Source organism: Anopheles coluzzii, chromosome 2 (genome assembly GCF_943734685.1).
Source record: "Anopheles coluzzii chromosome 2, AcolN3, whole genome shotgun sequence".
NCBI classification, from domain to species: domain Eukaryota; kingdom Metazoa; phylum Arthropoda; class Insecta; order Diptera; family Culicidae; genus Anopheles; species Anopheles coluzzii.
Window position 1 is genome coordinate 110,314,156 of NC_064670.1, and position 22,497 is coordinate 110,336,652.

The following is a 22,497-nucleotide window of genomic DNA, read 5'->3' on the forward strand; positions in this document are numbered from 1 at the left end:
TCTTGAACTAAGCTGCACTTGCATAGAAAATGGTTCTAACCGCATTAAGTGAAGCGTTTATTCTCCACTTTATGGAATAACGCCTAGTAGTTATGCAATCCACATAACACTATAGACTTTTTTAGAAGCATTTTTAGCCCGAATATAGCATGTCAGTAACTTTAAGAGGATTTAGATCGAAATACACCCTTTTGTTGGCAAAAGTAGATTTCTATGTGTATTTGCTACTTTTTAATTAAATGTATGTAACTAATATTAAATGTATCTTAAAATATAAGAAATTCATTTAATTTTGTGCACGTTTCGGGATGTAGTTCAAATTGTCAGTATATTTATTCAAAATATTCGCTTCATGCAAAACATGCGCTGACATGTTAAGTCTTCAAATAGTGAGAAATTAAACTATTTTTTTTTTATATTAAACTTTCAATTTTTCACATGATGTTCCAATTTCCTTCTGCAAATATTCGTTCCAAGAGGCACCGTTTCGAGGCAGGCCATATAAATCAAAACCTCTTGCTCACATTAACCGTTAATTGTTGTAATAAATAAAGTGCAACTATTCCCACACATCCACACCCAGCGTGTAGAATGTATAGCAATTAGCTTAAGCAACTATACATATAACCCTCACGCTACATACTACCAGCGTTGCAGGCAGTTGAAAGACGTTCCACACATTCTTATAAGTTTGCTCCCCCAACACCTGTGCAATGGTGCATAAATAATTGCACCCTTTGCTCACCCTAATCAACTTCAGCCCGTTGCTAAAAGCGGAAATTAAAAAAGCGCAATCCATCCTGATACTACCTTGCACGCCCGCCCGCCCTGCTGCTGCTGCTATCGTTTGCAAATCCCGGATAGGGTAAAAGCAAATACTACAAGCCCCACTATCTATCAAGTGGCAATTTGCTACAATTTTTACCTCTCCTTCCCCTCGCACACACACACACACACGTTGTTTGCGAAACCAAAATTTCTTGCACGCCACGACCTCTTTCCGCACCGCGGTTGGATTGAGCTGGGGGGTTAGGTGAGCTTTAGGGGATAGGGATTCCGGCTTTCGTGTGGTGCTCACGAAACTTTGCTTACCTTGTTTAAATATTTGGCATAAGCACGGCATCGGCAAACTCAACGAAAATGGTGAGCGAAAGGAAGGGAATCAGTGTACTCACCACCATTTGCGTGATTGCAATTGTGCCCCTATCTTCCTCTTCTTGCCACTGCCCGTGAGTGTTAATTTTCCCATCATAACGAAGTGCAACAAAGTTCTCAAACATCCACGGTTTTGCCACCAAAGACTAATTTAAAGCTCAAACATAGCCGTTGGTTTGCCGGCACGACTGTTTGATAGTACCGTTCTAGGTCAAACCGCATTTACTGCATTCTTAATAACAAAGAGCGAAAGAGAGAGAGAGAGAGAGAGAGAGAGCTATTTGGTCGAACACAAACAAATGGGTGGAAGGTGTCTCAGCTAAGGAGCTCGTTATCACTTCGCTTCGCTTGCGCCATTTTACGCCACCGAGCAAACGAGACGGCGGTGTATGCATTTACTTTCCCTCGTCCAGTCGGTTCGTCCGTTCGGTTCGTGGTTTACTCGCGAGTAGGCTGTGTGATGCATTAATTATGCCATCGCTTATGGCAGTACTAAAGCACCAGCGGCACCAGTGCACGTTTCCCCCCCGCTAGCCTACTACACTCGGCCTGCTTGATTGTTATGTGATCTGCATAATCTATTTTTAATATGTTGCTGTCTCTTCCTCTTTGCTGCCCTTCACAACTTCCTGCACAATTTCCCACACCGTTCCGCGAGCTGAAATTATTCCGCAGCTTGCGAGAGAGAGAGGAAAACTATCCGCCCATGCTGGGTATCAAATTTAATCCTCGCTGCTGCTTTTTCGAGCTGTCTCAAGAAACGTCAGCATGCTTTTTATTATTACGTCGCATCCAAACCAACATCAGAAAAACGCCAAACTGCTCCTTAGCGAGTTAAGCACTAAGACACTTACAACGGTGCTGGCTGGCAGGCATTACCGTATGCAGGCTAGCTCACGCTACCACGATGCCAAACGAAGGAGAAACTCCTTCACTTTCTATTTGCAATGGAAATTTGCATCATTCGCTTTCGACGGCGCTTTTCCTTTCCCGGTTTCGTGCCGGAAACAGTCGACACTTGCGCGGATCATCGCCGCTGTCTTTGCCTCCACTGCACACTCTGGTGCCTCAATTAAGGATCAGTTTCAGTGAGCGAAGAAACTTAACGCCCGAAAAAAAAGTTCACTCCCACACACATACCCGCACTCTGCCAACCTCTCGCTGGACGCTGGAGCGCGCGAAAGGGCGAAAATCAACTTTTTGCACCATCTGGTTGCGCCGGGCTTGCATTTTCGGGGAGGCTGGTTGCGCAAGAACGTAAAAGCGGAGGTCGCTCGTTTGCACGCGCAAATCGCGCTGGGAAAATTCATTCACAACCGATTAGCACTCCTTCACCTCCCCCCCCCCCCCCCTCCCCCATGGCCCCAGCGGTGGTGGGATTGGTGGCAAAAGCAAACGCAATTAAAAACTGTAATAACGTTGTCTGACTTTGCTCGCTCATTATGATATCGCTTCCCGGGTGCGCGATCCCTTCGTGATCCTGTTAGCAGCTGCTTACTTTTTTCCTTTTTTTTCTTCCCTACTTTCCTTCGAGCTTGATAGACAATGCGAGGAATGGCGCGCTTTTGGGGCACCGATGTCGCATCGATTCGACTCGTTTCCAAACTCTGCTGGTAATGCGCTCCGTGTGCGTAAACTTTTTACCGCTGAACTGTCGTCTATGGATGTGTTCGCGGGCTGTTCACACAAAATTCACACCCTACCACACGTACGGGATCGAACGTTGGCAGCGAGGGTAATGAATCAGGAACGTTCGCGGGTGCAAATATTCAATTGAACTTGTCCGACCCACGTTACGCCCCGTACCGTCTGCTAGTTGTTTGAGTTGTTTTGAAACATTTCAACTCTAGCTTTTCAGCGTGTGTCTCGTCTGTGAGCGAGATGCGTTTTTAGTAGCACTTCCAACCGTGTTTGACTAACCGTTGTCACGGGCGCCTGAAAGTGCGGCAACCCGCAACACACCGTGTGGTTTGGCGGGGGGTACCGTGTGTTTTGTTGAAATCCTGTGTCGGCACCGTTCCGGCGGGAAACAGGGCGCTTTTGTGCTGCGTTGAAAAGACCCGCCTGCAAAGCTGTCAACTATTTAACTGGCCGCTTAATTAACGTATCTGTTATTACGGATATATGTGTACACGGTTTTGGGGAGCATGCTGCGACTGAATAAGCGCTTGCCTGGGACGTATGAGTAATGAGTTTGGCTTTCTGGAAGCAAATCAACAACAGCAGTCGGCCACGGAAGTGATGCACTCGAAACGCGCATGTCAATTATTTATTGAAATGAGTGAAATGAGTTTAATTGGAAAGCTTCAAGGTTTGCTCAAACATTTGTTGGGGAACCGGTGCCTCCTCCTCCTCCTGGCCGGACAATATCCTTTTTTTGCTTGGCACTTATTGTGTCAGAAATTACGGCCCGACTTTCACAGCTCATAATTAATTTACGATGCCTTCCAACGCATGTATGCGACGCGCATCAGCTTCAAACTGGTACAAGACTAAAAGCTAGCTTTTAGTTGATTTCATTCCCCCCATTTCGTCCGTCCCCATTTCGCTGTACTTACAGGCACTCAAAAATAACGGTAACATTACACGGACTTACCCGTCCATTACAGCGAATGGTTAGAAACCAAAACCCAACCCAACTGGTCGAGAGCTATCTGTCGAAGGCAAACCGCATCGCACCACCAGGCAGCATCATAATGGCTGGCTGGTACGCGAGCCCGAAAGCTAAACCATAAAAATGAATGTAACTGCCCGCGGCCTGTCCCGGCCCCATGCAGCTGGCCACCGCACGGCTGCACAACAATGCAGTGCGCAGTCTTAATTGGTTTAGTTGTGCAAACGATCCGCCCTATCGTGCGAGATGCGGGCGGTGTGGCAAGTAAACAAAAAAATAGAAAAAACTACTCTCAACTAGAACAGTGTAACACACACACCCATACAATCTCTCCTGAGATTGAGCCAATTCGCAAAGTAGTGTGAGTGTACATAAAACGCCCTCGCAGGAACGGTGAACCGCAGCTGTTGTTGCACAGTTTAGTGGTTGTATTACCTTTTTTCGTTTTTTACGTATGTGTGTTTTTTTACGTTTTTACGATATGTTTGCTTGGTGCGCTTATGGCGGAGAGTAAGAAGTAACCACCACCTGCCGATTTATAAGAAGTCGACAAAAAGCGTTAAGCCGATCTAGGCTTCCAGCAGGATCAAACTGTGCGATGGACTATGGTTTTAAGAATCGTCCTTTGAAAGAAAATGTAAAGTAAAGTAACAGTAAATGTCACAAAAAGTTGATTCTATCAGGTGTGCTATGTGCACAGCAAAAAATTAACGACCAATGAGAAAATATCGGCAATGGTTTCATATATAAAAGCAATAATTACGAATATTTCTTGTTCGAATCATAAAAGCGCCTAAAAGTATGCAATACGCTGTACTTTTGACTCTTAACCGGCTTTTCTTTCACTTGCTTTTTCTATTTGACAGAACAGATCTTAGGCAGTTTATAGTTTTGTATTGAGTGAAGTGTAAGGAGTCTTTTAACAAAGTTTTTTTTATCTGAAAGTCGATTCGATTTTGGCAAATAATTAAAAAATGCAAATAATCGTGAGGAATAATATATTATACAACCAGTTTATCCAAAAATTAATGCTCACAGAGCAACGAACAATTCAAAACCTTGTTCGATATTTTTGTGAATAAACGATGGTTATTATTGCTACAACCATGCTCTTGTCCAGAATTTCCCATTGTGCATTCCCTATGCTTCATTCTCCCTTGGGGCAATCAAAACTAGCAAATTATCTTGCGCATGAGTTGCCCCACCGCACGCAAAAACTTTGCTGTGTTCGCATTCTGCCACTCGCGAGACGCTGCCCGAAGCACTTGCAGGGCCAGCAGCAGCAGCAGCAGCAGCAGCAGTAAAAAAATAGAAATGCGCCTGCACTGCTATTGCGTTACTTCGCAACAGCTACAAATCTATTGCTATTTGGCAATCTCGCCCTTTCCTCCGGCAAACAACGAAAAGCAGTCCTTCTGGGAAAACGAAGATAAACCTCAGCAATCTTTCATCCGCGCAGAGGTTTCCCCTTTCTCTTTGAGGCATAATTTATGGCCACATGGCTGGGTCAATAGTTTTTGCTGCTCGCTTGCCTGCTTTGCTTGTTCCCGATTCCAGACCACCTTTCAAAAACCTTTCGATCGTCGCTCCGGGAGCGGATCGTAAACTTCTCCCACACTCGGGGTGGGTGGTGGCTTGAGTGCAAGGAATGTCTTTCTATCCCTATCCGGCGTGTGTTTTTTATTCGCCCCGTGATCTAGTGTGACCGGCCACAACTGTAACTTGAGGCGCTGGGTGTAGTGCGGACACCGAACCCATACCCTCCCGCGGGGGATGAAATGGAGCGCACCCGCAAATAAAACTGCAATCGTCAGCCACAATTGGCGTTTCGGAAGCGCAGTTGCCACAAACAGCGTTCCGTTTATGGGAATACATTTCGGGCTGTTTCTGCCCTTTCCTTTTCCATCTCCCTGTATGCATCTTTTTTTGCTTCTCTCCACCGGTATTGCAATCGTATGTACGAAGCTTTTCTCCTTTTTTCACTCCCGTCGATAACGGAAACTGGAGATCGCTTTTTTCATTTTTTTTTTCAGGATTTGTGTTGCATAAAAATGAGAAAAACTGTCCCGAAACCATTCTTACGCTATGCGCTGCACTGGCACAACATCAGCCCGGTAGAACGGATGTGCGAGAAACTGCCCATGAAAAGGGTAACTGGCCCTTCGTTTACTGCTTACAAGCAGTTCGAAATTGGCTGCTGCAAACGATGACGGACCGGGACCGGGTGCAAGAAGCAATTTTTTACAGTCCCTTTTTTATGCTTTTCTTTTCGCTTTCCCCCCTTTTTGCGCATGATATTGAGCATTTTTTGACACCGTTTCGTTTACGGTGCGAAGAGGTTTTGTTTGTCACTATGCCCGCACCATGATCGGAAAAATCCACCCGATTTTGGAGCTGGAGGACAACAGGCTTCAGCTGCCAATTTTCGCATGGTTGCGTTTTTTTTTTCATCCTTTCACTAGTGTCCTGGTGAAATTGGTTGTTTTTTTCACGCGTACGCCTTTTCCTCTGCTTTGGAAGCCAATGAAAATTGACACCCGTGTCCAGGGACTGGCAAGGCTTGCCATGCATTCGAGAGATGGGTAGTCGATTTTTTACTATTTGTCTAACCCCTTACCCGCAGTCGAAGGAACATAAATCCGATCTACGTTTGTTGCTAGCGAGTGAGAAAGATAGTGCGAAGGAGAAAGGCAAGCTGCAAGAAATAGCCACGAGCAGCACAGAAACCCGAAACCCTTCAAACGTGCCGGACATTTGGACATAATTCGTTTGGAAGGCATATGGCGAGAGACCTTCCTTTTTTTTTGCTTCCTTGCTGCCCGGTTCCTAACTTGGAGCGGAGAAAAGGCTGAGCTGTCCATAGAGAAATGGACCAATATTTCATGGGATGTCTATTGATTGAAATAATGAAGAAACCACCACACGGTGAGCATCTGTTGAATCACCCCGGGCCGGGATGGGGATGTGCGATGTGTCATCTTTGAATAATGCATACGTTTTGGATCACCCCTTCGAAAAAGGATAACCATATGGGCCGTGAATCTGTTGGCAGGTTTGATCGAGAATGAAAATTCATGTCACATTAAGTAGTGGGGAAATGGGGTGTTCTGAATTATTAGCAGATTAAATTTTTGCTTTGATTTTGTTGCGTTAGCTTTTCGGGTGAAATTAGTGTAATGAAAGAACTGTTCGGGCCTGTCCCAGAATACAAACCGTCGAAAGTTGAGTCTTAAAACGTGATCGTTTCGGATTATTGTGCCGAAGTCTTCATTTCAATAATATTATTGTGCAATGCTATCTCATGCTCATACCGGCATACTACTTGTATTCTACAATTCACTTATATGTTAAAATGTTTTATCGGTAAACCGCTAAACCACTACCCAAGAGATAAATTCAAATCCCTGGAAGATACCTCTTCGTGATTTATTAATGCCTTTATGGGTTCAAAGGCTAACCATAAACCAAGCATCTGGGAGCATTAGGAGGACATTTGAAATTATTCGGAAAAAGAGTTTCAACGGACCTTTTTGACATTATTTTTGCAACCCAAGAAATCACGACTGCTTACTGTAGTAACTCTACTGAAAACCATAATCTGTAAAAATGGAACAAATGTTCTAAGAAGGCCGAAAAAGTTTTATGAAAACAACTAACAAAAGCAATTCAAGAGAAGTCGTGCATTTTAGAGCTCTGTTTTAACCGTTTCAAATGGTTCAAAGGCAATTTTATGACACTGAGCCCACTGAGCACAATTGATAGGCAAAATTTATTGGAAGTTCTCTCATCCATTATCAACTTTACTGTCTAATTTCTCCGGAGAAACCTTTTAGATTAGAATAAAGTTACAAAACAAATGAAAGTTCATTTGCTTCCCACAACCATCATGTTTTCGAATGATGGAAGCTTTTTTTTTTTTGACAAATAACAATGAAGATTAACGTGCATTAAAACTAATAAGTACTCTTTCTGTCGCACTGTTTCCCTCTTCACTGTCTGTCACATCGCAGTAGTTCATTAGTTGGTGTACCATTAAACTTCAAATTAACGCGCCACCAGCCAACGACCTCCCAAGTAAGTCGCCAGCTATCACGATGTATTCATTATACATTGCTTCGCTTTCAAGTGTCAATCAGACACAAACAGACTTGGCTGGGGTGGGTAGAACAGCGGCAAGTAGAAGTAGAACACAAAAATGCCCACAAACATTCACCAACAATTCGATCGTTAAACGGCCATCATTACCACACAAATAACTGTCATTTACTCGCACCACTCAGCTTCGGGGCTCATTTGTGTTGAGGACAGTTTGACGTTTAAAAATTCATCCCTCCAAAACCCGTCGACCGGCTGTGGTTCCCTCAACCGGGTTGAAGGACAAATAGACACATCCATACATAAACTTGCCTCAACACTACGGCACTAACAGACAAGGGAAAGCACACACACACACACACACACACACATCGCTCCCACCCACGATGACTAATCATCAGCGACACCTTGCCGGGGGGGTGTCGCACCAGCGCCAGGCCGCACGCAATCGGATACGGAATTGACAAATGATCGGACCATCCATTTCCACCGAGTGCGGATCGTTTCCATTTCACACCGCCTTGCGGTGGCATGCGCCTGGCAGCACCGATAGACGGACAGTGCCATATCGGCTAACGCTACGTTATCTGTTGTTGTTTTTTTTTTTGCTGACTTTTACCAAAAACCCCCGGAGCCGGGGCATTCCCGCTGTGGCGCATAGAACAACAAAGGAAGCAAATGCTTCGTTAGAGCATGATGTAGCCATGATAGTAGTAGTAGTAGTAGTGGTGTGGGAATCGCTGCTTTATTTTCCATACATCACAATTAATTATGCTGCCACTCAAAGTGTGCGTGTGTGTGTGTGTGTGTGTGTGTGTGTGTGTGTGTGTGTGTGTGTGTGTGTGTGTGTGTGTGTGTGTGTGTGTGTGTGTGTGTGTGTGTTAGTGGCTCCGCTAACTCCAATTTGGAGAAATGTTTTGCTTTTCCCGCGTGCATTTGTATGCTTCTCCCTTCAAGATAAACGCGATAAGCAGATAAAGTGTGTTTTTGTCGGTCTTTGGGGAGTGTTTTTCGCAACGCCCTAACTTATCGCCATCCTTTGTGGTATCCTTTTTTTGTGATAACAGAACATAAAACTATCGCTCGCTTTGTTAGCTTCTTCCGCGCAGGCCAATCAATTTCGTGACTATTTCGATCACGAGCGAAACGATCGAATGAACAAAAGCAAACGCGCATCCTTACACACGGCACCACACTTTTCACCAAATCAAAACGATTTAGATTATCTGCCAAACGTTTCCGCTACAGCGCTGGGTGAAAAGGCAACCCAAACGCACACCGAAACCAATAAATTGGCTTTCCCTTCATCGATTCCAATCAGCGAAAGGATGTAAAACTATGTTTTACGAGCACTTTCCAAATTAAATTTGTACGAAGCGTTGTCGGTGCGTGAAGCTAGTAGAATGGAAATGGGGTTTGTTGGTATATTTTTAAGTTGAATTAAATCAATCACAACATATGTAAGTTTTGTTTTTAAATCAACGCCATTTGAGGAAATGCTTCCATTATTTATAGCAATTATTCTAAAAACGTTTTAATATTATTTTTCATTTCATCTATTGTTTATACGAAGTTCAAATAATAAGGATCATTATTCAATCAGTACAACAATGCTCCAATAAGTATTAGAAATGATTGAAACAATCTAAACTTTTTGCTGTTGAAGTTAAAATAATTTAATTGATAAATTATTTCGGTTCTAAAGGTTACGACCACATTCTACTTAAAGCATATTAAATAGCACGAACTCTCACTAATGAAATGCTATCTACTTCAACATAAATTTAGAGCCCCCCTCTGCTTTTTCTGCCCTTGCTCTGCACTTAATTCAAGGAATTATTTTAAACCACAGCAATAAGCAACAGTCAACAACTGGTCAGCGCCCACACACACACACGTACACTCAGTGCTTAACCGCCTCTGCTACTTCAATAAAACACATCAACACACTCACTACATACAGCCGATACAGTGCACAACACGTGCACACACACGCCCACACTGATCGACTTTTTCATTGGATGTGGTTTTTCCGCTAGTTGTTTCCTCAAGTTTTCGTAAATGTTAGTTTTTCATTAGCCAAAAGCAGCAGCAGCAGAAGCAATAGCAGTAGCAGTAACCACAAACCAACTCCCTCCCACGTTGTCCCAGTAACTTCCACCATTTGCTTCAGGGTAGGAGGGATGGTTTCGAGCTCAAGCAGAGCACGATGCTCGTCTTTCGATCGCTGACCAGCGATATCAACTTCAGAACTTTCTTTCAACAATGCAATTTCTTACACGGATTATCTCCCATTACACCATTGCACCAGTTCAAGAGCGCACCCGGCCAGCCGAAAATCTTTACCGCTCGTAACTTTTCCCACCCAACGACCACTTCCCGCGCATCGTTCCCCCGGTGCTCTCTCCGCGCGTTGGGCCCCTCTCATTGCTCTCAACCGTGCTGCCAGTAAGTGAGCAAACGAGACATGGCTTCTGCGGGCAAAAGCGGGACTTAAAGAAAGTTATAAGAAAACGGCAAAAGTACATTGAAAATAGAGCGGCACGACACAAGAAACAGACACTGGCGTCTTGGCGTTCCGTCTTTGGAGGCACATTTGTTTTCCGCCCAGTTGTAGCGTCGCCAGCAATTTAACAGCAACGAGCCAAGAACGGGTGTGAGGGCTGTAAAAAACAACGTTCTTTTCCCCAGGGGGGAGGGGGGATGGAGAGGCAGAAAATCCATTTTCCGGAGTGGTGGGGCCAGAACGGCCGAGGGGACGATGTGCAAAGTGAACCGATTTACAGTTTGCCCATTAGTCTTCAACTTTATCTCACTTCCATTTCCGGTCGTGGCCGTGTTCCCCATGTCCGCTTTTTATCCTCCCGGGTAAACGAAATGTACAATCACGGAGTGGGCGACGATTCGCACCACCAGCAAACTTTCTGCCCCCGAGAAACACACAACAAGCAGAGAGATAAAGGGACAGTGAGGTACAGCACACACACACACACAGTGGTGAGCATCAGAAGAATAGATTTCAACGACTTTACGTATTGGGAAGTTGGTTTCTTCCTGCTCGCAACAATTGGAAAACCACATCCAGCCCCGAACAAGCAACGGGATGGACATAATTTTTCATTTGGGAGTTGTTAGAAACAACTCTCGATGCGTCTCTCCCGGGAGAGGAACCATCAGCAGTAGCATTGTGACCAGCTACTGGGCCTTTCCTTCTGTGGCGAAACGAAAGCAAGAACAAACCGATTGGCTGTTATGGCAAAAAGGCGGTAAAATTCAAATAACGATAAAACAACACTCAACGATCCTTTCGAGGGAGAGACGTATACACACACAAACACACACACGCACAAACACTGTCGCACATTTTCGCTACAGAAGAAGTAAGCTTGGTATGGTTCTGTGCCGGTACCAATGCCCGTGGGGAACGGTATCCCGTCGTCTTCGTCTGTGTACGCCGGTAGGGAGTATTTAAATATTCATTTTTTGGTACTTCCCATACTCCCCCTCTCTCTCTCTCTCTCTCCTTCCCTCTCAGTCTCTGTGTTGTTGTGGCATTCACAGACATATGTACGGCTCAGAGACGCGTCGTCGTGAGCATAAAAGATGATGGTGGCGTCCTGGGTGCTTCAACCTGCTCGCCAAGAAGGTTTAACTTTTTGCATCCGTTTTTTTGTCCTGTTCGGCATTTCTCTCTCTCTCTCTTGCTTCCATTGCTTTCAAAAAGTGCGTACCTGTCATCCTCTCCTTCTTTCTCCCCCCCCCCCCCCTCTCCCCACCCTCCTGACGGTGATCCGACTGACTGATTGTTTGTGTGCACTGACACAAGAGTGCCTGTCTGTTGCCCTGTGGGCTTACGGTTGCTTGCCCCCCGAACCAAAGCATGTGCCATGTGGTTGAGAGGAAAAATATTTGAATGCTGGCAACTAGCGAACGAGAAGGAAAAAAAACAGCTAAACAGCCATTCACACACACATACACGTTTGCTATTTTGCTACCATTTGGTATGCACACAGATACACACATCTCGCACATGAGATGAAGAGTTGTGACTTGCCTGCCAAGACCGCCTTGAGCAGTAAAAATGGGAAAATATTGTCATAAGTAGTGTAAATATCAACAGCCAGAACCAGTAAGGCAGGAGAGGCATGGGTGCAGGGCAGGAAAGACTTAAGTCAAGTTTTATTTCAATTTGCAACATCGTGCCGGAGAATGCCGGCAGCGATACGTTAGCGGAGACGGCTTTCTGCTTTCTGCTTTCTGACGACACGATCGTTAGGGAAGGCAACATGCCGCAGCCGAAGGCCGAAGCAGGCTTTTGAAGTTGTGGATATGTGTGTGTGTGTGTGTGTGTGTGTGTGTGTGTGTGTGTGTGTGTTTGTTTGCGGCAAAATGGATTTGCACGACAAATGATGCTGCTTCGTAATACATCGTGCATGAAAAAGCAGTTGAAGTGGGGGACTGGAAAAGTTTGGCGAGTTGAAATTGTTACTTTTGTTTCTTTGTGTTTCAGCAGCAGCATTGGCTTTGTTTGAAGGTGAGGTACCGTGCGTATGTGAGCTAAAGGCCTATTAAAATGTAAACTATTCGCAAAACTCACTCGCGCAAGCCGGAACAAGTCTAATGGGTTTAATTGGTGGGGATTTTGAAATTGCAAAAATCTAATTTCAGATCTTGCCAAAATCATTTAAAATAATGATCAAACATCTGCGCTCAATCTTTGTTGTAACGTTAGTATAACGATAGAAATATGCCAAACATGACGACGTTATCATTACAAAAGACATATAAAAGATATGGACATTAAAAATAATGTTTTATTTGTAAACTGGGAGCATAAGTTGTGAAAAATTTGAAACCAAAGTGCTTGCTCATTTCTAGATTATCATATGCTCGCGTTCTGACAATGTAAAGCCTCAACGAACTCATTGCCATTACCATTAGCACTTGTTCTCTGTAATGTACCCCTAGCGGGCTACTTTCTCGATGTGTGACCCATTTTCTTTTATGATAAAACATTTTAGATAACCACTGCTCTGTACCATTGCCTATCAAACTAAATCATTACCCTATTCAGCGCAATTCCAACCAGCCTTCAACCGGTCAGCCATGACTTCCTTCTATCATTTTCCACCAAAAAAAAACATCGAAGCCCATTTTGCTTTTAAACTTACTACACTGCCCTTAAATTGCTAGCGCCATAAAAGTATTACAATATTTATTGCCGCTACCTAATGCATCCGATCACAGATTCATGTACGGTTCGAGTTCGAAAGTTCCCTCCCCTACACACACCGGCTGGCGCCGAGTGTACGAAGACGACGCCGACGACGACGACAGTGACTATTACGACCGCAACTACAACCACTATTACCCGTTATTATTACTACCGAGCGCCATTATTACCATTGTCGGTCGGAAGGGCACGGCAACGGGGCAACGATGCGATGTGGAATAATTTAATAAACTCTACGATATCATCGTTCTACACAGCACTGCTCCGGTATTGCAAGGGTGCCTGTTGTATGCAGCCCCATGAAGCACCATCAGCACCACTATCTAGAAGCACACCGTTTTCTATTCTTACACCCCATCGGCATTGCCTTTGCGATTGAAGAAGCAAGACGCGGAGACGAAGATCGGACCATCGGCACGGCCTCGTCCGGGTACGACGACACTTCAAACGCTTCCCATTCAGCTATCATTTGCATTGAATATATCAGCCAAATCGGGGAAGCTCGCTTTCGAAAGAGTGTGCCGGTACCGTGTGCTGTGGATGTGTGTGTGTATGTGCACCTTCACAACCAATTTCCACACGCTTGTATGCTGTAAGCGGGCGTCACTGACACAATTTTGCAGGAGGGGGTAAACGCCACCTTCCGCTTGTGTGTCCCCTTCTCAGTCGATTAACATAGCCCTGACGGGAAGCGATCTGCAGATGACTCTCCACATTGACGAGTGTCGCCGGTATTGGTTGCCGCTTTGCGTCACTTTTTCCCCCATACCGTAAGAATGGAAAGGGAAGAACGGGAAGGTGTTTTTGTGTAGTACGGCCGGGCGGTGGGCTAGCAATGTGTCTAAGATGATTGAATTTTCGTACTCCCACCCGTCTTCCGGTGTACTGCACACCGGTGTTCAAAGAAATGTCGCTTATCGCACATTTACATCGCCCGAGTGGGCTTATTTTTTACTGTACCTTGTTCTGTTTTTTTTTTTGCACTGTAATCGTTCGGAAGTTCTTTGTTCAGTAGATGTTTTTTTTTTTCTCTTGAAAATCATTTTTTACATCCATCTACAGGTGCTTAGTCACTTTGATATGATTACACCTTGAAAGGAATGGAAGAAACAAAGTATACATGCATTCCTTGTTTTCGCAACAGATGGCGCTGGTGGTAATAGTACGTCAGTATTAACTGTCATCTGTTGTTGTGGGAGCCTTTTGCTTTGGCAAAGAAAATCCATGTTAGTGTTTATGACAAACATGATGAAGAATTGGTATCAAAACTGGACAATGCTACTGAAGGTAAGAAAACACTTTGTTAAAGCAACATAATATTGAAATGCAAAATAAACTTTTAAGAAAACTTTTTTTTTTGTAGAAACATGTACGCTTCCATGATATTTCTCGTACAAACCAAAACATTTTTTATCATTAAAATCTCATAAATTAAAATATACTGTTACCTATTTATATCTGTCATACTGAAAACCATAATGGAGACGCCCGGTAACTGGTGAATAAAAAAGCAACATTTGTTGGCATGCTGCTTAACTCTCCCTTTAGGAATAACAATCATATCGTGTCGCATGTTCCTTGTGCACAGCATGATCTGCACAAAACGCCAAAAGGTATGCGCTTAACAAGCGTCCAACCTTCGTTAAAAGCAATTGGAAAATGGACACAACACAATTGGCACAGCTTGTGCGCTATTCAATTTCACAATTCACCATCCCATTTATACCGGGAAAGCTCCCCCTTCCCACATTCCCTTTCTCCATTTTGCTGATGTTTCCATTTTAATTTGCTGCCCATGCGGGTTGCTCGGTTTCTTGTTGCTATATTAATTTCCGTACCATTCCCATTCCGCCCGCCGGCGGGAAAGAAAATCACTACAATCAATTATCATTGCCAAAAGCACTGCGCGCCGGGCTGTGCATTGAGCGAAAGCTTTCGCCGTGTCGGTGTCACCATCACCGGAACGGACGGATCGAGTGGAGGGCGAAAAAGCGAACATGGGATGGCGCTAACATTTACAACTCCCTCCGTCGTCCTCCCGCGCGCAAGTTGGCAAAAAGTCGGTCCTTGGCACTGGCATGTAGAAATGATAAATGACGTGACGTGATTGGCGGACGGAAACGGATTTGGTTACAAAATTGACGCGACATGTTACGCCAATACACACGAACACGTGGAGCGAAGCAAACAACACAGAAGGGGGGAACGTGGCTCGCGTGGGCGATGGACGGAAGGCAGGAACGGTTTTATATGCTTCGTGTGCTCTATATATCCTGTTAGAGCGATTGGATTTTGATTTTGATTGACGGGTGCCCGACGCCACCACCGATAGATAGACCGCCGGAGGGTGTTAGAAGCAAGCCAGGACGGGAAAAGGATGAAATGAAGAGCTAAAGGAAAAAAAAAGAGCTAGTATGTGTGGGAGAGAGAACTATCGCAAGACAGCAAACCGTTAGGAAAGGATAACTAATTTGCATGCATTGAAGATGAATAAATCTTGACGCTGGATGGATGCGTGGAAAAATGGGTCCAAGCTGGTGGAAAAAGGGTGGAAAAGCATCAGCCCATTCGCCAACCGTCCCTTGCAGCATTTGCCGAGTGCAATCAAGCTGTGAGCTGTGAGAGTGTGATTGTTTGATTTATTAGCGTGACGATGCAGCGGTGAAGACGCTTTAAACGCTTGACAGTCGCTGTTCTATTAAAATGACACTGCAGACGCGAGGATTGATTTAGTGCCACCGGGAGATTAATGAGCGTTGACGTTCAATGATCGAAGGAAAAAAACAGGGACTTTATGCAGCTGTTTTAAGCTAGAAATTTCCTACCAAACTTAAAACTAAGCACGAAACTCTGTAGCGAAAACAGGACACAAACTGGCATCGCCATTTCCCTCGCTAAACGTGTCATCCGGCAGAGCTGATTACAGAACCCACGCACTAAAGGGCATTATCATCGTCATTAACCTAATCCAAATCGAGCAACAACCTCAGACAAGATCGTATCAATTACCGTGCGCTTCCGTCCGTGTATGTGCTGCCGCATGTGCTGCTGTGCCATCCGAACACCAGGCACCGGAAGCGCCCAAAATGGCTTACACCGATCCATAGGTGGTACCAGGCCGGCTTACCGGCGTTGATGATGATTGCCCTTCGACTACACACACTTCCCCACAGAGAGGGAGAAAAGTAGAAACGTTGATTACACCTGCACACCGGCCACACACACACACGCGAGTGAGAAAACGTCTATTGTTTTGTTGACCTCATCATCGGGTTCTTCCTCCCGGGGACAGGGCTTGGTAAAGAGTCTCTCGCAAGCCTTAGCTTACACCACGCACAACCAGAATTACCCATGTTTCGACAAACACCCAGAGAGTCCGAGAGCCGACACTACAGAACGGAACAAACAAGAAAGGGGACAACCGGGCGTACGCGGGCCCATCGGGCGTCCGAACCGGCTCTAGCGCAGTAGATAGCGAAATCAGATGTAATTCGACGACTCCGGCACTCCGGGTGGAAGCGAAGCCAGCCAAGCATCGCACCCCCCCCCCTCCCACACGAGCTGAACACTGGCTCAATTAACCGAACGTATAATCCCATTTCCGGTCGTCCTTTTTAGTAGTTCTGATTATTTTCCAGCATCGGTTGTGTCCAGCATTGTTCCCGGGCAGCGGGGTACGGTTGTGGGCCGCCGGGATTGTGAACGGAAAGAGCGCTTTTTTGATTACTAATTATTATTCATTGAGAGTAGAATTAGGGGTAGCGGGATGGGAGGAACTGGGGCCGGCTTGTGAGCGGCTAAGCAGTACGCCAATTTGGAGCACAATCATTGCTCGTCGATGTGGTCTGGTTTAGAAGATTACGGCGTACGAGGGTTGGTCCGTTGCGAAGGCTATTGATTTTTCATTCGGTAGCGTTTGAAGTTTGACGCTTGTACTACAAGTAATTTGCAAGGTTCAAATTGTAAATGTTATTGTGAAGTTCTAGTGTGCAAGTGAGTGGCCGTGTGTACGTAGTCAATCTTTGCAATAGTAATTTGGCAGTCGATTTTTTATTAAAAATAATTCAGCTACAGCTAATGAAATGCTTAAGAACTTTCTGAGTTACATTTTAAACTGAAGTTTGAAAGAAGTTTATTACAAAATACAATTTTGCTTAGTAAAGGCCTTTGATCGCTAACGTAGATGACTTAAAAATTCTCAAAAAAGACCCTAAAAACTAGGTCCAAACAACCCTATCAATAGTAATAATAAAAAAAAAACAAAAGATCGTTGTATGTAGAATATGTACCAATTATATTGGATTGCTTTTTCCCGCTTTGGCTTCAGGTTACATCTGCTTGTATATCTGTGAAATCATTGTTCGGACATGGCTGGAAAAGCCTATAAGTACACAGCTTTATTTATTGCTAAAATGCAAAATGATATCGCTTACCCAGAATACTTCTTAGCTGACTATTAATGCCTATATAATGGAAATAAAAAAATATATTAAAAACCAACCATTTTGTACTGCTTCAGGCTATTACGAACCAGTAAATCAACATTTCTGTTACAAAGGATAATCCGACGTACTGTTCAATTTCGGTTACGGTTCACTACTAAAATTCTATTCATATCAGATCAAAATGTCTATTGATATCGCACCGTACGCACTCACAGATTGCCGCAGTGCTTTCGGCGGCTGTATGTGATTTCGAATATGCAGTATTATGCTAAGCCTGTAAAAAACATTGCCCAAAGCAATGTTCATTGGCAATGTGTTAAGCTTTGAAAAATGAAAATGAACAATGCTGCATAACATATCATTTCTACCGAAAGATTTATGCTCATTTTTTCATCAAATGATGCTTCACCGCCTAGAATCGAAATGCTCACCAGCTCGATTCAACTAAATACTGTACGCCTACTCATTAATTCCGACTTCAATTGTGGCCTTCGGCGGGCGTAAAATTCACACAACCTTTCATGATTTAGAATTAATAATGCATGACAAAAGGGAAAATTCTACCGAACCCTTCTAAATTCAACGTAGTTCACTGTAATTGTCATTATATGAACATTCACAGGCAATTGATCAACAAATTTCACTCTAATTTGTCACAATTCTTCGAACTTCTAAAATACATACCGCATCATCGTGCATGAGACGAAACCATTCGAAGCGACGAAAAGCCTTCGAATGGGAAATTAAGCATGAAAAGAAAAACTGTAATCGAACAAAAAAGGAAAAACATATTCCCCTCGCGCGCGAGTTAGACAGCTTTGCCCGGACGGATCGAAATTCGTTTACCATAACGTTTGCATCGAAATTGCGTCCTTATCGTGTTCATCTCTTAACGAATCGTCATTCACGCGGGCACGGGGGGGGGGGCGCACCGCCGTCGGTTGAATAAAACATCACTTTGCATAGTAACGAAACGGCTCATCAAATTGTGTTCCCCCACCGTACGAACCTCCAAAACGCTTTTGCTCTCTTTCAACGGTCGTAGTGGAATGGGTCAGGCAACAATAACCCCACCCCCTTGTCACGCCGACAATCAAACTGAATGCTGCCCCTCCCGTGTATCGATAAGCTGCTGTCCTGATAGCAGCATATTGCCCCCCAAAAGAAAAACAGAAAACTTCCCCCGTCGAAGTCGATTGGATACAAATTTTCCCCAGGTCAGCTTCGGGAGCGTGCGATAGCGCATGCAATACGAAAGTTTTTTCGTGGGAACTAAAGCAACACACACACACAAAAGCATACACACAATAGAAGAGCATACAGACACAGAAGGAAAATGGCCGAGAAACGAGCAGCTCGCAAAGGGAAAATTATCTTCCGACCGGTTGCTGTTTCCACTTCTGTCGTCTGTGTCCCGTTTTGCTAACGCTTTTGCCTAATCCAGAACACTCGCACAGACAAAATGCCTTTCCTAGTGGACAAACCAAAAAGTAGCACCGGACTCTTATGTTCCTTATCTTGTCTTGTCGTTGGTGTGTGGCGAATACAAAAAAAAGTGTCCTGTTCCGTTACCGGACGCTTGCTTTACATTCCACCAAGCTTCACTGTTACATCTTGACCTTTTGTCAGGACGGTCCACTTTCAGGAAAGGTTTTCGCTCTAGCACGGCAGCTCATCGAAATACGACACTTTTTTCGCTTCGTCCCATTTGCGTCACTTCGTATGTGACTGAACCTTTCGAAAATGGGAAAAGCTGACCTAGCATGCCTGTGTGTGATTGTGGAAACGAAAAACGAACCGAAAACTTATCCTAATGGTCCTTCGGTTTAGTTTTCGAAAAATTGCCCCTCTTTTGCTGGCATATTTCTACTCACCCTATGTGCAAGTGTGGGTCGCACAGGGCTTCTCAGTGTGTGAAAGTCTTCCATTTGAAATGGGTTCAAAATTTAATACTCTCCAGCTTCTGCCAACTAGCGCTCCGTGTCCGACCGGGCTCTGTAATGTATCCGGTGACAGCGAACTTCACAACCCAGTAGCGCAACACTTACGTGCTTGTTGAGTACACAAACACACTTACACTCACTGTTCACAAATCCGGCTCGAAGGACCAAATAGACCCCAAAATGTAGACTTTCCACCGAAGCATATGGATCCAAATCGCATCAAAATGCATAGCTGCGAACGGGAAGAGTGAACCTTCGGGCGATGATAGCACACACTAGAGCGCACACACATACACACACGTCCCGGATAAAGGAGCAGAATGAAGGGACCGATTCCTTTCCATTCGATAACGTATAGAATGGTTGGTGAGAACCAAAAAAACACAGAAAGAAAAACAGAGCAAACCAAAAAGAGCCAGAATGGAACAAAACGGAACCTGGGACTCGCACTTTTCTAACAAACCCGGAAAGTGGAAGAATGAAAATTGTGAAAGCTGTCGCGCAGGGAAAAGTTTTGTGTGTGTTTTTTATTCCTTTTCCGCTTTCTGGTTTTGCTCCCGGGGCCCGTTACATCCATGAAAAAAAAAAACTTTTACGACGTAACACCAGCTGCAATTCGTTCCGGGAATGATCATTCCAACGTTGGTGGTAGAAAGAAACAAGGGACGAAGGGAACACGGGAAGAGGGGGAAACAAAAACGTCTGGAAAATAAATATTATCAGCCGATTGTTATTACGCTGCCATGCCTGTTTTTTTTTTATTTGGCATTTATTGCAATTGAGGAAGTAAGTTGACTTTTTTCCCTTTGTTGTTTTTTTCTTATTTTTGTGTGAGCTTTTTTCTCTCAATTTTATGAGCTACAACAATATTCAATTCACAACCATAACGACCATAAAAATACACACTTTGCAACAACTTCATTTGCTGCCGGTGGATGGGAACTATGAGCTTCCTCTCTTTCGCCTGTGTTTTTGTTTATTTTCCTACCAAACAGGTGACAGCTGTTGGGGGGGTACCAGCTTACCTACTCTCGGCTACCTTTTCGTTTTCCACACGCTATTCTAAGTGACATCCATTTTCGCTCGATGACACAAAATACAACCCCAATTTCCGGGAACAACCCCAAAGTGTCCTCACGCCCGCCCTGTGAGCACAGCGCCTAGCCTGGACGGCTTCCGTGAAATTGTCTTGTACTTGGTCAGCATCCCGGAACGAATGGCGTGATATGGCCGACTGCCCGTACTGTCACTCAATAATAATGTCCTGCTTAGAGAGCGACACGTGCGCAAGGAAATGAAGATAAAACTCCCCGTTTTCCTGCGTCCTGTTTTTTCCACGAAAAATAAATTCGTTAGAGAAAGCCTTTTTCCTTGTGCTGTGAAGGTTCTTAACTCTCAACATATCCGCGTTGGTTAATGTTTTCTTGATGGACACACAACCTTCGGCTAGAGCTGGGGAACAGGGAGAGCGAGAAAAAAGAACGGGCTAAACAGTGCTCGAGACAACGTCTCCGAGCCTCCACTCGAGCTGCCCTCAAGGATTAAGGGAACACACTCTTGCTTGCCCGGAGGGTAGATCTACCTTTTAACGCTACCTTTTCCGGCAGGCTTCCCCTTAAGAGAGTGGAGCATAATTCCATCTTTTCAACCATATTTACAAAGCACTTGCAGCAGTTGTGCCCTGTTTTGACCCTCATCCGACCGGAGGGGGAAACTCCATTCCGGTTTTATCCCACTGACCACCACACACACATATAGCGTTCAGTTGCGCATGAAGTACGCATCCACAACCCAAGGTAGAAGACAGGGAAGGGTCGCATGGGATAAACTTTTCTTCACCTTCTCCAGTCCCTCCATCGGAGTGAGAGAGAAAAAAACTCCCCAAATGGTTGATTTTTTCGCAATCAACCCCATCTCCAAACCGGATTCCCAGCAGAGACAGTGCGGGACCGTCCTCCGGTCTCGAACCTCCAAAATCCGACCATGCGCACGTTGGCACGTGTCAACCACGTTGACAAACAACGTTGCAACGTCCAACTTTACGCCACATAGCCTTACCCACATCGACCCGGCGATGAAGCAGATGGTCACTAATGGCACATACACACACACACACAGACTGGCTAGTCGTCGGTAGGGGAAGGTGTCGCCCGAACGATCGTACCAGAAGAAGGTTTACCGAAACCGGAATGCCGCGTGGTGTGTGGACAGTGCCGAAGGTTTCGAAGGTTTACGAGATCCGAGGGCTGGAGTTGAGTGGCCAGGAGAGCACTTGCGGGATTAACTTTTTCGGCAACTTTTCAAAGGGTGGATAAACCGCAGCTATGTGCGAGATAATATTTTGCTGTCTAGTTTCACAGTTGATATGATTAGAAGGCTTAAAAGGAAAGTAACTAATTGAGTGCAATAGAAAACAGTTGAAAGTTGTCGTGTTGTACCCATATTGGATTTTTAAAATTGTGTGCAAACAATCGTGTATTTGAGAATCATTTTGTTCTTTCCAAACCAATTGTTTCCATAATCCTGTATAAACCAAACATTCAACGTAATTCTATTTAAAGTCTCTTTAAAAGTGTCAACCAGAACTGGCGTCCAATCTAAATCCAGCACAATATTTGTAAGCCTTTTCTACGAAACATGCTACTTTGCTGCTCCACATCCTTGTGCATACTTTTATCAATTATCATCATTCTTGGATCTGTTTCTCATTAGCCATTTGACGTTGCTGTCAACTCTTATCTGCTGCCATTGCCTCACCACCGTATCACAATGACCAGGCAAGCTCCCCTTTGGTCCACCGAACAGCCATCATCCTTCCTTCAATGTTGTGCCATAACTATCAGATCGATCATTTTCTATTATGATATCAGCCCATTATTCGGAAAACCAACTCATCCTTCGCACAAGCTTTCGGTCACGTTCGAATCGAGTCGGTGAAATAACGCTTCCTCTCACACACACGCGTGCAGAGATAGTTGCAGACATAAATATAGCAAAAACTGTACATGCTCC

General features: G+C 44.6%; 1 protein-coding gene across 10 annotated transcripts in view; it reads left to right on the plus strand.

The window, feature by feature from the left end:
- The window catches only part of LOC120947924 (collagen alpha-1(XVIII) chain), a 197,932-nt gene that overhangs the window by 94,402 nt on the left and 81,033 nt on the right, over nucleotides 1-22,497 (plus strand). The window lies entirely within an intron of this gene.